At 46.0% G+C, this 22,397-nt stretch overlaps 1 protein-coding gene across 1 annotated transcript in view; it reads left to right on the plus strand.

The window, feature by feature from the left end:
• The first annotated feature begins 548 nt into the window (after window positions 1-548).
• The window catches only part of LOC309400674 (zinc finger protein 652-like), a 224,753-nt gene continuing 202,904 nt past the window's right edge, over window positions 549-22,397 (plus strand). The window contains exon 1 of the mRNA XM_081969270.1: window positions 549-843. The gene's annotated coding sequence lies outside the window, so the exon portion shown is untranslated. The remainder of the gene's footprint in view (window positions 844-22,397) is intronic.

Below are 22,397 nucleotides of genomic sequence, written 5' to 3' on the forward strand. Positions count from 1 at the left end.
ATTTATTCAATTTCTATAGCCGTCCAACTGAACCAAAGGACTCCGGGCGGCTTAAAATTCCAAAACCTTCTTCCAACACACACACAGCTGATCCTTTTGGGTGATGGGAGGGTATTTTCATATTTTATTTTCTCCCCGCCCTTTGTGTCTCACGTGAGGCAAAGACAACTCCGCGCGAACGTGGAGACGTTGATTTTTACACGCACGCGTTGGCCGGCCAACCAACCAGCGTGAGAGTAACGTGCGAGCGTTCAATCGGCCGGGACGGAGTGGGGGGCGGGGAGGCAGTGATACAGTGGGCAAAATGAGATGACGATGAATTAAAGCTGTTTAACTGCTGGTCCTGGAAGGTCTCGCGCCTATGCGCGCGCAGGAAAGGGACAGGGTGGGGGAAAAGATCAGCGAGAGAAAAATCCATGAAAAAGGAAGCCGAGGAAAGCCGCGCGCTCTCGCGCGAGAATTTCTACACAGGCGCATTCGTCGTCTTACTCGGGACTAGCCAGCGAACGTCCCTTAAAGAAAAGCGGCGGGTGGGTGAGTGGGCGGACGTAATCCTGATGTTGAATGTCTGACTGACTTGGTTGGCTGCGGCAAGGGCCACGTAACGTTGCGGCGGGGAGGGCGAGCGAACGAAGGCTAGGCAGCAGAACCACGGAAGAGGTAGCTGCAAAGGGGCCAAGGCCTGTTCCTTAAAACAGGCGGGTGCCCTAACCAGGGGAGTTCAGGCAGGAAGGAGGGATCTGGTTGCCCTCTCCCTTCCTCCTCCTCGCCTAAGCATGGATCGCCGTGGCGGCGGCGCTGATGGCGCTGTAGAGGCGACGACAGCGGATGATCCCGGTCTGGGTGAGTTCGTGCAAGGCAAGAGGTCCAGTAGTTGGCAGAAGGGGGAGATCAAATTGTACTTGATGGGCCCCCGGACCTCATTTGTTTAATTGTTATCTCCCACTTTTCTTGGAAGTTCAGTGGTATAGTTTTCCAGCACAATAATAAAGAGTATGTTTCGTCAAATGTACATCTGAGCATGTACAACGTAACTGGTATTCATAGCCTTTGGATAAAGTTAGCAAGATTTAGCCCAGAGGACATGGCTTTCAGGTAGGCATGGTCATCTTGAAACTCATATTTGGAGCAAAATTTCTTGCAGCCATCCTGAACTGCAGAAGTAGACATTATAATTCTAAGAGGTGATTATGACTTGATTGAAGGTTATTTGAAACACAAAATTTGGAAAGGTTGAGATAGAAGTTGGGTTGAGAGATAAATGTAGAAAATATTTACTTTGACACGTTAAAATTGGTTGGATTGCATCACCTGAAATGTTTAGCATTGAAATATCTCAGGATTAGGAGGCTGTATTACAGTATGTTTACGTTAACAATTCCTGTTTGTTTTCTGAATTCTTCAGGGAAGCATAGAAATTCTTGTTGATTATAAACAAGAAATACTATATAATATTTTTCCGATATATGCATGGTTTTCCTTTTCTGAGCTTTGGAGACTGCATTATATGTCTACTAAAAATAATTCCTATTAAATATGTACTTAATACAGATTTGCTGCTGTTCAAATCATGTAAATAAAAGAAATCCTAAATTACTTTCCTTTCTCATTTTTCTTTCTTTCTTCAATTCTGAAGGTGCCCAAATAATTTCAATAAATAATACTTCAACCTGTGCATGGTTATAAAAATACTTGATGTGGTTTTCATAAAATATGGCTGTGTATTAGGCTTTTGATGATGCATCCGTATGAAATTCGAGTTCAGACATAAGAATGCTTTTTATTCTTCCAAGTGCTAATCCTTCGCTGTATGTCGGAAAACAGTATATTTATTTAGAATGATATTGTGAGAGAAATTCAGAAATTTTATTTCAGAAGCAAACATTGGTGACTGGATTAAGCAAAACATCTATTCCCCTTGATGTTCTGCCTGAAAGTATGTAACTTCTTTCAAGTGAGTTGATCTTTGGAGTTTCGTTGGTTGTTGACTAGGAAGAATACAGAATGGTGAAACTATATTGCTCCCCAGAAAAAAGTGTGTGCAATTGACAGACAAACCTGCACTATTTTTACAAGAATGCATTTTGTGATAGTTATAATACCTTTGAGATGGAAATAGGCATGGGATTTCCCAGAGCAAGAACAAAATAGACAGAGATGCATCTGTTAAAATGTGTGGAGTGAGGAAGATTCTGTGTGTAGAACGCTCTAAATCTATTAATAGATTACAGGCATCAAATGTTAATGGTGGTTGGCAATAAAGAATAAACAGGATAGTGGCTAATATAGAGGTGCTTAACAACCTGGAAACCAACTCATCCAGTGTTATTCCCTTTTCCTATTATCTTTAACAACCACAACTAACAACCACAATTGAGCCCAAAATTTCTGTTGCTAAGTGAGATATTTAAGTGAGTTTTGCCCCATTTTATGACCTTTCTTGCCACAATTGTTAAATGAATCACTGCAGTTGTGAAGTTAGTAATATGGTTAAGTGAATCTAGCTTTCCCGTTGACTTGGCTTGTCAGTGGGTCACAAAAGGATATTTATCACATGAGCCCAGGACAGTGGTGGGCAATGAAATTTATTTTGAGAGCCACATTTTTAAAACCGAAAATACATAGGATGGTACACTGTTATTTATCTGTGGATGTTATATATTGACCTCAGAACCTGGCCACTAACTTATTTTGCTGGCTCCTAGATTACGATATTCCGCAATTTTATGTCCACACACCCCTTTTCACATCAACCCTTTTTATGTCAATCCCACAATGTCACATTTCTCCCCTCGTGTCACATTTCACCCCCTCATGTCACATTTCTCCCCCCTCATGTCACATTCCCCCCCCCCCATGATGGCCATGGAAATGGAAAAGAAGGAAAGGAAAAAGGAAAGGAAATGGGAAAGTAGAAAGGAAAGGATGAAGAAGGGAGGGAAAGGGAAGGGAAAAGAAAAAAGGGTAAAGGAAATAAGGAAAAGGAAAGGAATGGAAAAGACAAAGGAAAGGAAATGGAAAAGAAGGAAAGGAAATAGGAAAGGAAATGGAAAAGAAGGAAAGGAAAAAGGAAAGGAAAGGAGAAATGAAAGGAAAAAAATGAAAAGGAAAGGAAGATAGAAGAAGGACAGAAAGGGAAAAGAAAGAGTGGAAAGAATTGGTACTGCTCAAAAGTCCAGTCTCAAGATCGCGTGGACCCCTTTGGCTCAGACAGTCCAATTCCACGCTGGTTCCCTCTCTCCCCAAAGCGAAGGGATCGCAGAAAGATTGCCCAGTCCAGAACGGGCTTCAGACGATGCAATGCCTTAGAAACCCCGGATATGCAGAGAAAAGCAGGCTACAACCAGCGGATCATGTTTTCCCAGGAACCAATGAAGCCCCATAGGACCAATGGGAATTCTCCATTCTGCAACGGCATCGGTATCCGGGCAGAATCTTCCTTGATTTCACCAATCATGGAAGAGAGAGTTCGGTGCAGACAGAGAGAAGGGAGGGAGGGGGGATATTTTCACTCACATTTTAAAACTTCTGCGCGGCGTTTCCTTGTTATCTGCGCAGCTTAGAGGGAACATTGGCGGCCACCCGAGGAGGAAGGGGAGCGGGCGCCCGGCACACAGAAGAGCCGCATTAAAGTGTGTAAAGAGCCGCATGTGGCTCGCGAGCCGCAGCTTGCCGACCACTGGCCCAGGACAATGCAGCCTTCATAAATATGAGTCACTTGCCAAACATCTCAGTTTTGATCATGTGATAATGGGGATGTGGCAACGACGGTTGTGTGTAAAACAGTCACTTTCTTTGGTGCCATTTTAACTTTGAACAGTCACTAAGTGAACTGTTGTAAGTTGAGGACTACCTGTACTAGTTCAACTTTATGGAGCAAGGTAGTTTACAGATGCATAATTTACCTCACTTACCCCACTTTATTTTGATATATGTATATATTTTTTCTAGATGCAGTTCAAGGTGCTGGTTATCATCTTTAAAACCCTTCAGGGCTTTGGACCAGGGTATATTTGGGCTCACCTAGTTAACCTAATTCACATTCTGCTGATTCTGCAGGGGCTTTTAAAAACTTGCTGTTCAATCAGGCCTTTTGGGATGGCTATGTTATGAGTTTGGGGTTTTTTTTGAAGTAGGGTTGTATTTGTTGTTGATGAATGATATAGTTGGTCAATAAATTAAGGATGATTTTGTGGTTTCCTTTCTCCATAGCGCTGCTTGGAGAGTACAAGGATTGGGTTAACACAGCCTGTTTGCCCATGGACTGAGTAGATTTTTTCCCCTCTGGCCACGCCTCCTTTGCCTCTTCTGGCTCAGTTTTAAAAACTCAGTCCGCCCGGTAGGACGAGTTTGGGGAACACTCAGCATTGAGCAAATAGGCTGGGTTCTCCAATAGTAATTTTATGTGATATTTAGCTGTTATTAGGATTTTTCCCCAGGTTTTATTATTTTGATTTTTTATTTTCCCTTTTTTCTATTTTTTTATCAAGAGGATTTACCTAACTAAGGCTGAGGCAGCGATCGGTTCCACAGCTGCTTAGTCGCAGCTGGGGGAACAAGCGAGGCCGCTTGTCCGGCGTCTGCTGGCAAGCGCAGGGAAGGACGGCAATCCCCGTGCTTCCCTGGTCGTTTTGGAGGAGAGGCTTTTAAAAAAGCCCTTGCTTCTCCAAACGGCGTCTTTTGCCGATCGGGAGAGCGGCGGCCATTTTGAAAAGCGCTGCTTTGGCGCGCTTTTCGGCTGCAGCCAATGAGAAGCGCCTGGCCCTTAAGTGAGGCTTTTGGCGCGCAGAAGAACCGGCGGCCATTTTTTTTTGAGTCCTTTTTGCCTCCGGAAAGCAGCAGCAAGCAGCAGAGCCTCTCCGCCTCTACAGACAGCCGCAGAGGATTGCGAGGGCTTGTCTGGGTCTCCAGCAAGCCTGAAGTTCCCCAGCCACCCAAGGGGAAGCGGCAAGGAGTGTCCTGGTGCCTGATCCAGCCTCCCATCTGAGTCTGCAGACGCTTCTGGAGCCGTCGGGCCAGCGTCCACTGCCCTTCCCTCAGCAGCGACCTCTTCGACTCAAGATCAACCAAGGATGGCTGATGAAGGTTTGGAGCGAAGGGAGGAGCTGGCAGGGCCATCTGCAAAGCGCAGTAGGCCAGATCCCTCAGGCCAGGGGAGAAAGGGAAACAAGGGCGCTGGGGGGAAAGCTTCCCACTCTGCAGCTGGGAGTAAGGCCCCCAAAATTCAAGGGGACAAGGGGCAGGACTCCCTGAAGGATAAGTCTGTTAGGCCCCAGGTTCCCTCTGCACCCTTACCAAGTGAGGCTGGGCCAGTTCCTTCCCCACCCATCCAGAGGGAGATAGAGCAGGGGGAGGAGATGGGGGATAGATCCCCATCCTTCTGTGATAGGGATTCCATGTCAGGATCCCCTGCAGCCTCTCTGGGTTACCCAGGTTCTCCTAGCTCTTCAGTCAGGGAGGATCTCCCCTCCTTTCAATATTGTTTTCATGCAGAGGATCAGAGAGATCCTCCTAGGGGTGCCAGGGGACAGGCCTATGCCCAAGCCAGACCTGTAGAGGACAAGGGCCCAGCTATGTCAGCAGAGATGAGGGATCTCATCACGCAGGCTATTTCCCAGGGTGTGGTAGAAGCCATGAGGCTACAGGAAGGCAGGGGTGGCAAGGCCTCTAGGCCTACTCGCCCCCTGGGGGAAAAGAGGACCAGAGTACTCGATTCCCCGGGCACTTCTATCACCACAGAGGTGTCTACGTGGGAGGAGGAGGCTGCTGAGGACTTTGCCCTCTCGGAGGATGAGGACATGCCTCCAGACAAGCCCTCTTTCACTGGTCTCTTTAAGCCAGCCCTATTCAAGTCCATCTTACACAAGGCCAGAGCCTCTACTGAGCTTGGTGCCAAACCTAAGGACAAGGAAGTCCCCTCTACTTCCCAGGACCTCATGGCAGGGTTGTTCAGCGAAACAACCCCTGACCCAGAACTGATACCAGTCCCTGACATGTTCATGGAGGTTATTCAGCGCCAATGGGCTCAGCCTGGTACCCTGGCCAATCCCAGTGGCGCAGACAAATCTCTGTACCCTTTAGAACCTAGACTGGAGGATGTTTTGAAGCCTCCAGAAGTGGATGCCCCTGTGGTCTCTCTGACCTCTAATTCTAATCTCCCGGCCGAGTTATTAGAAGGGTTAAAGGCAGAGGATAAGAGGGCAGAAAAGGCTTGTCTCAAAACGCACCAGGCGGCTGCCTGGGCGATCAAGACCTCCACTTCGGCCTCGTTCTTTACGAGGGCATCCTTATTATGGCTGCGCCAACTCAGATCTCAGCCCCCATCTGAAGCATCTCGTTGGCGACATGATCTTAACAAGATCATTACGGCTGTGGAATACGCCTCTGATGCGTCCCTGCACGCAGCGAAATTCGCCTCCAGGGCACTAGCGTCCAACATCACTTCTCGCCGCCTGCTTTGGCTTCGGCACTGGCAGGCGGACATGAAGGCTAAGTGGAAGCTGGCTTCAGCTCCTTTCAAGGGAGAGAACCTCTTTGGGGATTCCCTAGAGAAATTCCTAATTGAGACAAAGGATAAGAGGAAGGTTCTTCCTTCCACCTTCAGGAAGCATGACAGGAAAGGTCAGGGCTCGTTCAGGAAACAGGCCTTTCGGGCACAGGAAGGTGGCCAGGCCTCTTCCTCTTCTTATTCCTCCCAAAGACAGTTTAACCAGTCCTCTGACAGGTCCCAGGAACGAAACAACCTTTCTTCCAGGGGCAGACAATCCAATCAGGGGTCCTTTCGGAAGCCCTTTCGTGGGGGAGCCCACAACCGTCAGTTTAGACGTGGGAAGTGACCGTCTGGGGTCTCCTCCCATCGGGGGCCGCCTGCAATTCTATGCAGACCGTTGGGAGGAAACAACCTCGGACAAGTGGGTATTAAATACCATCAGGAGGGGTCTAACCCTGGAGTTTCTATCCTCTCCTCCGCGGACCTTTGTTCGCTGCCCACTATCCAAGAACCCGGTAAAGAGGGCTCTCATGCAGGCAGAGATAGATCATCTTCTGCAGATCAACGCAATAGAGGCAGTTCCTCCAGAACAGGAAGGGAGGGGGTTCTATTCCATTCTCTTCCTGGTCCCCAAGAATTCAGGGGGGTGGAGGGCCATTTTAGATCTGAAGCGCCTGAACAGGCATCTGGCCTACAAGCGCTTCAAAATGCAGTCTCTCCAGTCGATCCTAAGCTGCATGCGACAAGGGGATCTGCTCACCTCCATCGATCTCAAGGAGGCGTACCTACATGTGCCCATCCATCCTGCACACAGGAAGTTCCTGCGCTTGTGTTACAACGGAAAGCACTTCCAATACAGGGCGCTTCCGTTCGGACTTTCTTCTGCACCCAGAACGTTCACAAAGCTTCTTGCAGCTGTGGCGGCCCACCTGCGCAAGCTTCCAGTCCGCCTGGAGTGCTATCTGGAAGCGGTGAGAGATGTAAACGTCACAGTTCACACCTTACAGGACCACGGGTTTTCCGTAAACATGGAAAAGAGCAACCTGACTCCTGCCACACGCATACAACATCTGGGCGCCATAATAGACTCGGTGTCTTGCCAGGTGTCCCTGTCTCCGGAAAGAATCCGCAACATCAGGAACAGAATCCGGTTGTGTCGCAGGAACAGGTCCTGGCAGGTAGTGCAGCTATCCCAACTGTTAGGGATCATGATTTCTTGTCTCAACATAGTTCCCTGGGCACGTCTTCATGCAAGGGAACTGCAATGGTTCTTACTTCCAATGCAAAGAGCAAAGATCAGCAACTCCACCAAGCAAGTTCGCATCCCACCAAGAGTGACTCGGTCTCTGAGTTGGTGGCAGTCTCGAGCAGTGGAGAAGGGTTGCCTATTCAGAGAACCCGACAGGATCGTGGTAACGACCGACGCCAGTCTCTACGGTTGGGGGGCGCATTGCCAAGGCCAGCTGGCGCAAGGCAGGTGGTCCAGCGCGGAGGCAGCCCGGAGCATCAATTGGCTAGAACTCAGGGCAGCCCGGCTTGCGCTGAGGAGATTTGCAGAACAGCTGAGGGGGCACCACGTTCTGCTGCTGACCGACAATGTGGCCACAAAGGCTCACGTGAACCGACAAGGAGGGACCCGCTCCAAAAGACTCATGTCAGAGGCGGAGGCCATAGGACGATGGGCAGAGATCCACTTAGCGTCGCTGAGGGCGGATCACATTTCCGGAACCAGCAATGTGAGTGCGGATTGGTTGAGCCGTCAGACCATCGACAACTCGGAGTGGCAACTTCATCCGGACCTGTTCGCACAGGTGGTAAGGAGGTTTGGTCTCCCACAGGTCGACCTGTTTGCCTCGGCGGCAAACACACAGCTCCAGCGGTTCTTCTCCCGCTACAAGTCAGCACAAGCGGAGGGGACGGATGCCCTGAGGTCCAACTGGCCTCCAGGGCTTCTATACGCGTTTCCGCCCCTCCCTCTGATCCCGCAGGTGATCTACAAGCTGCTGAAGGAGGGGGCGGAGCTCATTCTGGTGGCTCCACATTGGCCCAGGAGATCCTGGTTCGCGGACCTGGTCGATCTGTCTGTGGAGCAACCGTGGAGAATTCCTCCAGACCAGGTATCCTTGCGTCAAGGGGCCATCAACCATCCAGAGCCCCAATGGTTGCAGTTAGCCGTCTGGCACTTGAGAGGCAGCTCCTGAAGGACCAGAGCCTCTCAGACAACGTCATTAAAACCATCCAAGCTTCCAGACGTCCGGCCACTACTCGCATTTATGACGCGACTTGGGCTGCCTTTTCTTCCTGGTGCAGCAAACGGGACATTGACAGTGTGGAAGCGTCCATCCCTCAGTTATTGGACTTCCTACAAGAGGGCTTGGACAAAGGACTGGCACCAGCCACTCTCAGGCGCCAGGTTGCCGCATTATCCACCATCTTAGCCAGACACCAACCTCAATCCCTGAGTCTCCATCCTCAGGTCAAGAGCTTCTTGAAGGGGGCCTACAACATCCGACCCCAGGTGGTGCACAGGTACCCGACCTGGAACCTACCCTTTGTCCTGCAGGCATTGACAGCGGCTCCCTTCGAACCTTTGAGGAAGGTATCTCTTCGACATCTGACTCTTAAGACTGCCTTCCTCATAGCCATTACTTCAGCCAGAAGGATATCTGAGATTGCGGCCTTCTCGGCCAAGGAAGAGCTGTGCATCATCCACCCAGACAGGGTCATCCTACGGTTAGACCCCGCCTTCATGCCGAAGGTGAATTCTCATTTTCACAGGTCTCAGGAGGTCATCCTCCCGAACTTCTGTCCCAGCCCTCAACACGCCAAGGAGCGCAGGTGGCACAAATTAGACGTGCGAAGGGCAGTCAGTATTTACCTGAAACGAACTAAGGATATCAGGCACTCCGAGGCCTTCTTTGTGTCTTTTCAACCAGGTTCCCTGGGTCGCAAGGTGTCGTCTTCAACCATAGGTCGGTGGCTGCGAGCTTGCATTAAGATGACATATGACCTTCAGGGCAAGCCGGTTCCACCTCGTGTAACGGCACATTCCACCAGAAGTGCAGCCACGACCGCGGCCTGGGCGACTCAAGCATCTATTCTGGACATTTGCAGAGCAGCCACGTGGGCGTCTCCCACGGCTTTCATTAGAAACTACAAGATCGATTCCTTTGCCTCTGCCGAAGCCTCCTTTGGCCGTAGAGTTTTACAGAAGGTTATTGAGGCTCCGGACAAGGTCACTTCTTCCCGCCCTGGGACACAATAGCTTGGGCATGTCCCAATCCTTGTACTCTCCAAGCAGCGCTATGGAGAATGACCGTTGTCTTACCTGAACGGTCGTTCTCATGGCGCTGCGGAGAGTACAAGACCCACCCAGGGTGATTGTTTAGCACCGAGATTGTATCTTTGCACAGGTGTGAGCTGAGAACGTCTTCGTCGGACAAGACCTCGTTTTTAAAACTGAGCCAGAAGAGGCAAAGGAGGCGTGGCCAGAGGGGAAAAAATCTACTCAGTCCATGGGCAAACAGGCTGTGTTAACCCAATCCTTGTACTCTCCGCAGCGCCATGAGAACGACCGTTCAGGTAAGACAACGGTCATTTTCTCTTATTTTTATGTATTGTTTTAACTTTATTTGCAAAGGAAGGAATGTAAGACACACAGAGTCAATAGCAATTGGAACAGCATATCAGCCTAACAAGGTAATAAATAAATGGATAGGTGGTAAAAAATAAGTAAAAATATATTCAGGTCAGTGTGTTTATGAGTAACATCACCACCACTTTCAACAGAAAGACAACACCACTTTTAACAAGAGAAAGATGTTTAAGTCATACTCGTATTCTGTAATATTAATAGGTGGCACTAGTGGTTCAAATTGAAATTGGTATTCTGATGGTATATGTCTGTGATGGCAAACCTATGGCATGTGTGCCACATGTGGCACGCGGAGCCATATTTGCTGTAACGGCAGCCCTCAGTTCCGGCATGCATGCACATGCAGCCAGCTGATTTTCGGCCTACCGGAGGGCCGGGAGAGGCCGTTTTCACCCTCCCCCAGCTTCAGGAAAGCCTCCGAGCCTAGAGAGGGTGAAAAACAGGCCAAACGGGCCAACCTGAAGTTCGTTCCAGAATTTCCAGTTGGCCCATTGGGCTGTTTTTCGCGCTCCCTGGGCTTCAGGAAAGCCTCTGGAGCCTGGGGAGGGCAAAAAACAGGTCCAATGGGTCAACCGTATTCTGTACAGTTTGTACAGTTCGTTCCTAAATTTTCGGTTGGCCCATTGGGCCTGTTTTTCGCCAGGGCTGCTAGCTGTTCTTACAAAAAAATCCACTGTTCCTGGGGCGGCACCCTCCTATGGCGGAGATAGCAGCACCCTGGGGTGACTGTCATCAAATGCTTGAAAGGGGGTCATAGCACTTCCGGTGAAAAGATGGCCAACTGACTACACACCCAGGAGGTGAATGGTTTTTCCCTGGGATGTATCTGGAGACTCACAGAAAGCCTGGTGGGGCTAGGAGCGGTTGCCATTAGCCCCCAGGGGCGGCACACAGCCTAGGTCACTAAGGGTGACCTGGGTCACTCAGCAAGGACCGCCAGCCGCTCTGAAACGCTGAGCCTCCGCAAGCCTCACCAGAACACAGCGGGAGCCTGGAGCAGAGCTCATTTATGAGACAGCGCTTCCAGAAGGCTAATTCCACCCGCAGCAAGGGGCGCGGCGGCTCTTTGAGCATAAGTCTGCTTTTCAAGCCCCGGATTGAAGTGCCCTTTGAATTTCGGCGCGAATCGCCTTTTTGGATAGCAGGGGACCATGTGCTCCAAGATGGCGGCCCCCTGCTCCTCCGAGGACACAAACCGGAATCTGGTCCCTGCAGCTATGACCAGCAGCCCTACCAGATAATCTCCAAACAGGTTTGAAACCCCTCCGGGGGCCTCTTCTTGGGGGGGGGCAGCAAGGCTAAAGCAAAGCCAAGCACATTCCCCCCCAGGGCCCACAAGAGTACAAAACGTGCGGCAGAGTTCTGAGCAGCCCAAGCCGCTTGCGTTTGTTTGGATCTCGGGGAGGGGCAGAGCCAGCTCCTTTCTGGCGCGAATTGCCCTCCTGAGGAGATTTCAAGCCGTGGGGGAGGGGCACTAGCAGCAGCACAGACATGGGAAGGAGCCAGTTCCTCTCACCTCTGAGGGGGCGGAACGTCACCAGCCCGAAGGAGGCTAAAGAGGTACCCACAGCTGCATCTGGCCCCTTGCCAGACGCTTTCCCTAAGGACGGGGGTGGAACCCCCACGGCAAAACCAAAGGAAACCCTAGGAGCCCAGAGATAGATTCAAACGACAAAAGCAATTTTGCAATAAGGCAGCAAAAAGCCCTGCTCCAGTTTCTGATAAAAGGATTCCCTGGGGCAATGTTTAGGGCTTCCTTCCCCTGGGGGAGGGGCAGAGGGGGATTCCTTGCAGCTATCAAAGGATTTGGGAGGTTGGCTCTTGGCTAGCTGACCCCTTTCTCATTCAAATTTTGCTTCCATGGAGACCTTTCCACAAAGCTTTTACAACCACTCTCCTTGTTAGGCTGCAGCTTGCATGCGTTTGACCTTAACAACAGCAAATCGGACTGAATAAGTGGAGAAGGGGGAACGTGCTTTCTAACTTTCCAGAATCTGCTTCCTAGTATATCAGAGCTTGTGAGCACTTTTCCACAGACAAAAACAGGACTTAACGCTCCCAAGAAAAAGTAATTCTAAATATGAGAAGCAGAGGCACAGGGCACTAGAACTCATATGCAAAAAGGCTAACAGAGGGGGGGGGAGGGGGGGGCTCCCTGGACTAGGACAGGAGGATATAAGTCCAGGGATCTCACCCAGCAAAGCTGCAGAGGAAGACCCCTTGCTGCAAGGGAGGGTGCCCATTGACACCCGGGGTCTCTGGGGCCCTGTCCAGGGATCACAATCACACCCTTGCGCAATGCCACCTGGATTGCCTCCCCCCTCAGGGCCCTTCCCCCAAGCCTGCTTATCTGCATGGGCAGGCAGGAGTGCTAGCCAGATGCCAATCTTCAAAAATATTTGGAATTCATATCTATATACATCTTTAATTGACTGAAAGTTGGATTGTGAGTAGTCTTGAACTGGATTGTTAATTCCCCACCTTGGGTGGTGGCAGCCTTGCCTCAGCCCCTCAGGGGTGGCATACTGTTCCACTCAGGCCTTAACAGCCTAGCTGTCATTTGACAGGGCCTTGTCATTGGGGCCTATTTCAAACGCTTATGTTCCATGCCACTAGTTGTCTATCGTGGCTTCGTAGTTGACACCCAGGCAGAGGATTCCCCTGTCTTCCCTGTCCAGTCACAGGATGCTCAGGCCTCGGATTTGAAGGAAGGCTTAATGAGGGAGGAAACCACCTCTGAGGAGGACGGTATGCCACCTGCCACTTCCATCCTTTCTGGTCTCCTCCAGCCTTTTCTATTCAAAAACCTCTTATTCAAAGCTAAGGCCTCAGCCAAATTTGGCAACATGTTTTGGAGGCGACTGTGCAACTGCCAGTGATAGCAGCAGAAAGGGTAGTTCTTTGTATTTAAGTACAATGACAATAAAGATTATACTTACTTATATTTGCCGTGGAGGCAGAGGCAGGGCCCACACCAAAGTTCCTTCCTGATTTGATTAATAGATAGAGGGCATCTTTGACTTCAGGCCCAGTGCCCACCTCTAATGGCAGGACAAGGATATAGTCCAGGGTTTCTACCACCTAGCTCTGAGGCTCTGGGGTCTGCCTTGCACACCTCTGATAATATGCCGGGGCACTTGAGGAGGCTCCATAGCCTGAGGTCAAGAAGCAGACATCACTATGATGAGTTTCAGGCAGTGGCCTGGGCATTAAGAGCAGCTACGGCCGCTCCTCTCCCTTTTAATCTTTTTTTTTTAATATATAATTTTTTTTTCTTTAAAAAAGACAAAACAACACATACAGAACAAGAGCAAGGAGGAGGAAAAAAACAATTTCATCAAGCATGTCGTTTGGTTACAAGTTTTTGTGCAACGGTTTTTACAATTAAGAATAAAGTCACTAATTATCCATTAAACATAGTTAAATATTTCATTGAGCATTATGTGTTCAAGTTACCATTAATATTCTTTCATTTGTGACAGCCCTTGTTTCTTTACATCCATAATTATCTACTAAGTAACAATAAATCTTTATAAAATTATATCACCAATCTCTAAAAAATAAGAATAAAGATTAAGTCAAAAAATTCCCATTAATTCATATAACACATTTCTACTTTCCATTAACCATAGAATTTCCAATCATCCACAACTCCGAATATAATTTTCCATTATTATTTGTCAATCCATGTGGTCATTAAGTATTTCAATCTATATTTATATCCATTATTCATTACATCATCACTATTCCATTTTATATTATAAAATAGTCACCAGTTACAATCATACCTAACAATTTAAATCATCTCACTCTTATATATTTAGTACATTATTATTCTTATATCGTATAAATAAGTAATCTGTTTCATAGTAAAAGCTTAACATATATAAAAAGAGAGAATAGAAAGGAAATTTTTTTTCTCAACATTAAGTATAGCTTTCTATTATTATTACATATAAGATAAGATAAAGGGGGAAAAAAATCATTTCCAGGTTTTTTTATCCAACCATTGATAAAACAAATCCCATACTTTATAGAATTGCTCATCCTCTAGTTCTCTAATTTCAAATGTAAGTTTACTCATTTCAGCACAGTCCATTATTTTCCGAACAATTTCTTCCTCTGTTGGTAATTTCTCATTTTTCCAGTTTTTAGCAAATACAATTCTAGCAGCTGTTAACACATTTATGATCAAATATTTCAAGTCCTTATTGTATATTTCTGGTATTATTCCCAATAAAAAAAGTTCTGGTTTCAAGTCTATATGTTTATGTATCATTTTCTCCAACCACATGTGTATTTTAGTCCAGTATCTTTTAGCTTCAGGACAAGTCCACCACATGTGGTAGAATGTGCCCGGCGTATGTTGACATTTCCAGCATTTTTCAGACTTATTCTTCGACATTCTTGCTATTCTCGATGGGGATAAGTGCCACCTATAAAACATCTTATACAAGTTCTCTTTATATGCAGTTGACATTGTCATTTTATAATTTTGAGTCCACAGTTTTTGCCATTTTTCTAAGTCAATCCCATGTCCAAAGTTTTTTCCCCAAGCTAAAATAGTTCCTTTCACTTGTTCTTCATATAATTTCACCTCTAATAGATAGTCATAAAATTTTTAAATTACTTTTTCATCATTACCTGTTAAGATTTTATCTAATTCAGTCATTTTATCATAAAAGCCCTCATTTTTTCGATCTTCATTATATCTAGAATGTATTTGCACATATGAATACCAATTGAGTTCAATACCTTCCTGTTTCAATTCTTGTATGGATTTGAGTTCACCCTCTGTATTCAATAATTCAGCATATCTAACTGTTTCTTCCCTTTTATATACTATTGGATATGAAAAAGCTTCAATAGTTGATATCCAGACTGGAATTTTCAAGTAGTGCAACCTCTTAACCTTCTCCCAATTTGATAACAGAGCCTCTCTTATAAAATGCCTTCTGAAATAACCATGCGTTTTAGTTCCCTTATACCAGCGATGGCGAACCTTTTTTGGCTCGCGTGCCACAAGTGGGGGGAGCGCAGGGGGGTCATGTGCGTGTGTGCCGCACCCATAATGCAATGCGCAACCCCCCCAGTGCGCATGGGCGCACAAAAGGCGCGACCCCCCATTTTTACATGGTTTTTTCGCCTTCCCCAGGCTCCAGAGGCTTTATAGGAGCCTGGGGAGGGTGAAAAGAGCCTCCCCCGCCCCCCCCTCCGGAGGCTTCAGGGATCGTCCAGAGGCTTCCCTGACGCCTTCAGAGCGCTTAAAACGACCCTCCGAGCAAACTTCCGGCATTTTGTAGATATTGTTTCACTTCTTCCTCTTTTATGTTCTCTTGTTCATACAACTTGGCATAGTAATCTTGTATAATTTTCTTTTTTTCCATATTTCCATAGTGCAATTGTCCTTGTTCATCTCTTAGTTGTAGTATTTTCTTGGTCTCTCTTTCTTTTCTCAGTTTATATGCCAGCCATCTGCCTGGTTTATTTGCATTTTCAAAATAGTTCTGTTTAGCGCCTCTGATTTTTTGAGCCAAGTCCTCGTTTTCCAGTAGGTCCATTTTGTGTTTTATTGTGTCCATCTTTATTTTAATCTCTTCCTTTTGTGGAAATTTCTGTAGTTCTTTTTCCAATGTGCTGTAGTCTTTTTCTAGATCCTTAGACACTTGTTTTTTCTTTAAATTTCTCTTTCTTGCATAGTCTATTATCAAACCTCTAGAAAAGGCCTTCATTGTATCCCAGAGATTCTGTAAGGACGTGTCTTCTTTTTTGTTTTCTTTAAAGAAGAAAGTCAATTCTTTTTCCATTTTCTTTACAAATTCTTTCTCTTTCAATATCATGTTATTTAGTGTCCATCTAGATCTTATTCTTTGTTGTCTCCAACCTATTGTCATTGGGTTGTGATCCGCCCAAGTGTTCGACTCAATCTCCACGTCTAGTGCGCTGCTGGATATGTCCGTTGAGGCCCAAATCATGTCAATTCTAGAGAGCGATGAGTGTCTATTTGAATAGAAGGTGTATTGTTTTTTAGTGGGGTTCCTTTCTCTCCAAACGTCTTTTAGGTTTATTTCATCCATCATCCTGAAGAAGGACTTTGGGAGTGTTTTTCTATTTAATTTTGTTGTTTTATGGGTTTTATAGTCCATGTTCTGGTCTAAAATACCATTGAAGTCTTCCATCATACAAATATCAACATAGTCTAGATCAGAAATTTTCTTGTGGATTTTTTTATAAAATTCATCTTGTTTTTCATTAGGTGCGTAAATTCCAATTAAAAGTATTTTCCTAACATTGTCCATTATTTCCACCATTAAAATTCTTCCATCTTCGTCTGTGTAGATTTTTTTCACAGGGATTTTACCTTTAATGTAAAAGGTCACGCCTCTTTGTTTACAATCCGCTAACGAAGTAAAAAATTTTCCCCAGTTTTGGTTGTACTAATGGATGGCTATTTCTTTGCTGAATATGTACTTCTTGTAGGCAGATTATGTCTAACTTTAGTTTTCCTAATTTATGAAATATTTTCTTTCTTTTATTTGGCAAATTAAGTCCATTTATATTAATTGAGAGTAGTTTTATTCCTTCCATCCTTATGTTTTTTTTTTTGGTTTTTTTTTTCGTTTTTTTTCTTTTTTTCTTTTTTTCTTTTCTTTTTTTATATAAACATTTATTTATTTATGTAACAGACATATACAGGTTATCTTATTAGGAGTAACATTTTCTCCCTCCCCTCCCCCTCCCCCCACCCACCCCCCCATTTCCCCACCCTAACCCTCCCTAACCCAACCCCTGACTTCCCAGATAGAGTCAGAAGCATAGTTACCAGCAAATCTGAAAAACAAATATCCCAATAATAATATGCATATATCAGAATAAGAACAAGATAATACAAAAAAGACAAAAAAGGAGAAAAACCATCATAACCTCCTTTCCAAAACCATTACTACATATTTATGAAACATTTCTCAACCATATCCCATAGACACTTCCTTTGAACCGTACCTTAATTTTACAAAATCAATCCAGGGATACCAATCTGTAGTATACTTATCGTAAGAGTGATCTTTTAGGTATACAGAAATTTTATCCATTTCGGCAAGATTTGCTACCTTAAGTATCCATTCTTCTATAGAGCATAATTCTGCTTTCTTCCAATATTGTGCTATCAGCAGTCTAGCTGCTGTAATCATATACAATATTAATTTAGTTTCAGCAACAGTGCAGTCAGGTACTATGCCCAATAGAAAAAATTGGGGAGCAAATTTAATTTTTCTTTTAAGAATCTTCTTCTGCATTATCCACCATATTTTAATCCATAAAGCCTTAACTTTCTTACAGGACCACCAAATATGAAAGTAAGAAGCGTTTGAACAATCACACCTCCAGCACTTAGGATTGTAATTTGGATACATTTTAGACAGCTTAGCTGGATCTAAATGCCATCTATAAAACATCTTGTAAAAATTTCCCCAGTTTTGGTTGTACTAATGGATGGCTATTTCTTTGCTGAATATGTACTTCTTGTAGGCAGATTATGTCTAATTTTAGTTTTCCTAATTTATGAAATATTTTCTTTCTTTTATTTGGCGAATTAAGTCCATTTATATTAATTGAGAGTAGTTTTATTCCTTCCATCCTTATGTTTTATATATAGGATTTATAGCTCTAGTTGATCTTGGTTCCCGTTGTGCTCTGATCTCTACACCCCCAACAGCACCTTCTTCAATGTCAATTCCACCTACAGCGCCCTCTGTCCTCTCAATTTCAATTATAGGTAAATCCAGCAGTTGCACCGGTAGCTCTTCGTTTCCAGGCTTCTCTGCCTTTTCTCTCAAATGTTCTGTATAGAAAGCTTCTGCCTTCTCAATTGTATCAATTCTGTATCTCTGTCCTTTCCATAAAAATATTAAGCCTTCCGGAATCAGCCATCTATAGTTAACTCCTATTTTAAGTAAAACTGTAGTCAAGAATTGGTATTTTCTTCTCTTCTCTCTCACCCTTCTTGGTATTTGCTTTAGAATTGCAATCTCCTTGCCTTTATATTCCAGTTTTTTATCTCTTGTATTTTGCAGAATTTGTAGTTTTAATGCTTTTTTAGTAAATCTTACATGAACTTCCCTTGGGAGGGAGTTTCTCATTGCATATCTTGTATTAACTCGAAATGTCTCATCTATACCGTCCAATATCTTCTCTTCAGGTATCTCTAATATTTCTATGAGAATTTCAGATATTATTTGTGGCAGATTTTCACCCTTTTCTTCTACTATATTTTGAAACCTCAGAAAATATTCGGAACGCTCCATCTCCCATCCAATTAATGCACTGCTTTCTGTTTCCACTTCACTCAATCTAGAATCAAATTCTTCATCCCTCTTCTCTCTTTGCTTCTCTCTTTCAGCAATTTTTTGCATATCATCTTCTTGTTTATTGACCCACTGTTGTATATCTTTTATATTTCTCTCTGCTTCATCTGTTTTTTTTTCTATGTTCTCCATCTTCATTTCCATATTGCCCATTTTCTTTATAAGTGTATCCAATTTTTCATCGGAGCTTGTTTGTAGTTTCTGTATTGATTGCATAATTGAATCTAACGATATGGTCTTCTCTTTTTCCTGTTGAATCATAGATTGTATTGATCTTTGTCCTCCTGCCGATGAGGAGGCAGGGGTTGTTGTTGTAGAGCCCACTGGTGTTGGCTTTCTACTCATCTTGCTAGTTTATTCTCTCTTCTTCTTCGTTTTGTAGTTCAGTCCAATTGCAATAAACACTAGGAGAAAGAAAAGATAAGAAGAAGAAAAGAGGAAGGGAGGAGGAGAAAGGGAGAAAGAGTGTATAGTAGTTAGATAAAAGTAATAAGGGGAGAAGTCAAGATTTAAATAGAGAGCACAGAATATAGGAAATATGATAAAGAATATGGAAAAGGGGTAGAAGAAAGAGAGGAGCAAGAAAAGAAAGAAAAAAAAGGCAATCCGTATAAGAAAGATGAGGGTAGATGAAGGGAGTGGGAGGAGAGAAAGAAAAAATTGTGTCTCTGTTATTTCAAAAAGAAGAGAAAAAAATAAAAAAATTGAGGACCAGGAAAAAAAAAAGAAAAAAAAAATTATTCAGCGCTTCCAGGCTTCAGGACTTTGGGGAAAAAAAGAGATTTAGAGTGTAACAAACAGCACACGCACCAACCAGGAAAAGGAAATATCATCACATCCCCAGCAGAATAGTATAAACACTCGGTGTAGTTTCCAAAATCACTCCAGTTTTCTCTTATAAGTCTTCCAAGATAAGTTTCCAGACCTTAAAGCTCCACAAGAAACAGCCTGCAATAAACAGCTGTATTTCTTGCCTCTTATCAGGTCTTGACTTTGAGTGGGCGGTTTTTTCTCAAAATAGTCCCAGCAGTAGGAATTAGTAACAATGTTTCAAAGTCCGCTAGATGGCAGTGTTAAAATGTATCCAGTCCCTAGCCCCTTAAAGCGCTGCCTTTAGTAAAAGGGAAAGTTAGACTAGGCAAAAAAGAAAAAAAAAAGAAAAAGGTCTTTCAGGCATTACAAGGAATAAAGTAAAAGAAAAAAGAAAAAAAATGGCTCTAATGAAGTCACTTTAAAAAAGGAAGGAAGTTAAAAGTAAAGAAAGGGCTTCAACAACAATTGTAACAGCTGTAACAAAAGTCCAGTCTGGCTTCCGGTAGATAAAAAGGGAAAAAAAAAACCCCAAATGGTTTCAATTAACTCTATTCAAACCCGCCGCTAAGTCTCCGGTTATTTTCTATTTTCCGTAAGTCTCCAATTTAAGGGTGTCCTCTGTATAATTTAAACAAAAAAAAAACTTTTTCAAATAGTCTCACCAAAACGCGGCATGCTTCTTTCTCTCCTGCTCTTGCTTTGCGGAGCCGTCAGCAGCTTCGGCAGCCTGGGGGCTGGCTCTTGATCGCCAGCAAAAAGGGGTTTCCCCAGGGTTTCCAGAGACTTTGCGGGTGTCTCTGGATCCCCCAGAATTTCCCCTTACCTCCCACTGTCTCTACGGGACAGCTTGGGTCCAATGGACCGTCCAAACGATCGGGATTCAGCGGCTCATCTGGAGTAACCAGAAAAGCCGCGGTAACGCTGCGACGCGTGGCCCCTCCCCCCTCGGCCCCTCTCCCTTTTAATCTTTCTTGTCTGATCTGCTTTCAGGATTACAGCAACTCCCTGCAGCGGACATCAAGAGACACCAGGGCCTTAACAAAATGGTAGATTCAGAAGCAGGCTTGGTTTCTCTATCATCAGAAAGACAGCTCTCTCTCAGACAGCTAGCCTCCCAGGTAGTCAGGGTGCGTGGGGTGTCACTAGCCACTCTGACCAAACTGCTAGACACCAGGGTGTCCACCATTGGCATTGTTCCTCAGGCTCGCTTCCACACCAGGGACACCCAATGGTTCCTTTTGCCTTTCCAGTGAAGGCGCATGAGCTGCTCCCAGACCAAAGTCCTTCTAGCAGAAGTCCCCTGCTCACTGCTCTGGGGGACGTCCCTGGCGATAACCAAGGGCGAAGTCTTCAGAACGCCAGACCAGGTGACAGTAACAACAGATGCCAGACTGTTCAGGTGGGGCGCCCATCTGCGGGCTCAGGTGGCGCAAGGACAATGGAGCCAGACGGAACTGACTCACAACATAAGCTGGTTGAAGCTCAGGGCGGTCCGCCTGGCCTCTGTTACATTTTCACCGCTTGGTCAGGGGCAATCATATTTTAGTCCTCATGGACAACATCACCACCAAGGCTCACATAAGCAGACAGGGGAAGACCAAATTGAAGTCCCTCAGGCGGGAGGCCAAAAGACTGGGACACGGCGCCAAAAGGAACCTTCTTTCGTTGACTGCGGAACATATAGTGGGGGTGGACAATATCAGAATCGACTGGCTAAACCAGACACAGGGGGTGGAGGGGGTGGACGCCCTCCTATGCCCATGGGCCCGAGGACTCCTATAGGCCTATCCATCTTTGCCCCTGATTCCCAAGGTCATACAAAAATCCTTCGGGATGGGGCAGAGGTGGTGCTAATTGCCCCACACTGGGCCCGGAGGCCATGGTTTGCCAGTCTCCAATCTCTCTCGGTGGACAGGCCCTGGAGAAGCCCCCAGGAGAGGATCTCCCTCACCCTCAGTGGCTCCAGTTGACCGCTTGGCACTTGAGCGGAGCATCCTGAGGGAAGACCACTTCTCCCCTAGGGTTATACTGACCATCCAGGCGGCCCGCAGACCCCCACAGAGCCCATTTATGGCGCTACATGGCGGGCCTTCTCAACATAGTGCACCTTCCAGGGTCACGATCCGGTTCGGACCGCTGTTCCACAGGTTCTGGACTTTCTCCAGGCGGGTCTGGACAGAGGTTTAGCCTACAATACAATTAGGAGACAGGTCTTGGCCATTTCATCAGTACTCCTGTGGGGAAGGGCTCAGGCATTGACTTACCACCTTGCGGTCAGGCGATTTCTCAAGGGGGCATCCAACCTAAAGCCACCGACGGTACACAGGTGCCCGTCCTCGGACTTGCACAAGGTATCGGACGCTCTGACATGCTCTCCGTTTGAACCATTATGAACTGCTTCGCATAAGTTTTGGACCCTTAAGGTGGCCTTTCTGGTGACCATAACCTCCACCAGGAGGAGATCCGAACTACAGGCACTGTCTGCCAGGGAAGATTTCTGTGTGTTCCACTAGGACAGGGTGGTGCTAAGGTTGGACCCCTCCTTCACCCCCAAGGTGTGCTCTTGCATCCATCGCTCGCAGGAATTGATATTGCCCAATTTCTGCCCAGACCCTTCTCACCCGTTAGAGAGAAAGTGGCACACCCTAGACGTAAGGAGGGCTCTGAGGATTTACCTTAGAAGAACCCGACCGAACAGGAGATCCGAGTTTGTCCGTTTGTCTCCTTCCAGCCAGGTTCCCTGGGGAACAAGGTGACTTCCACCACCATAGGCAGGTGGTTACAAACCTGTATTGGGTACCGCCTACCAAGCACGGGGTCTGCAAACACCCAGCTCTATTGCAGCGCATTCCACACGAAGCTCGGCCATCTCAACGGCCTGGGCCACTCAGGCCTCATTGTTGGAGATCTGTAGGGCAGCTACGTGGTCTCCCCCCCCACCATTCGTGAGGAACTACAAACTGGACTCCCTTGCCTCTTCAGAGGCTTAATTCGGGCGTGGGGTGTTGCAGGCTGTGCACAGGGCGGAGGTGACACCTCACCTGGCATACGTTTGTGCGTGCTCTTAACATGCGTA

The sequence above is a fragment of the Natrix helvetica genome, assembly GCF_964273705.1.
Source record: "Natrix helvetica genome assembly, chromosome: W".
Lineage (NCBI taxonomy): Eukaryota > Metazoa > Chordata > Lepidosauria > Squamata > Natricidae > Natrix > Natrix helvetica.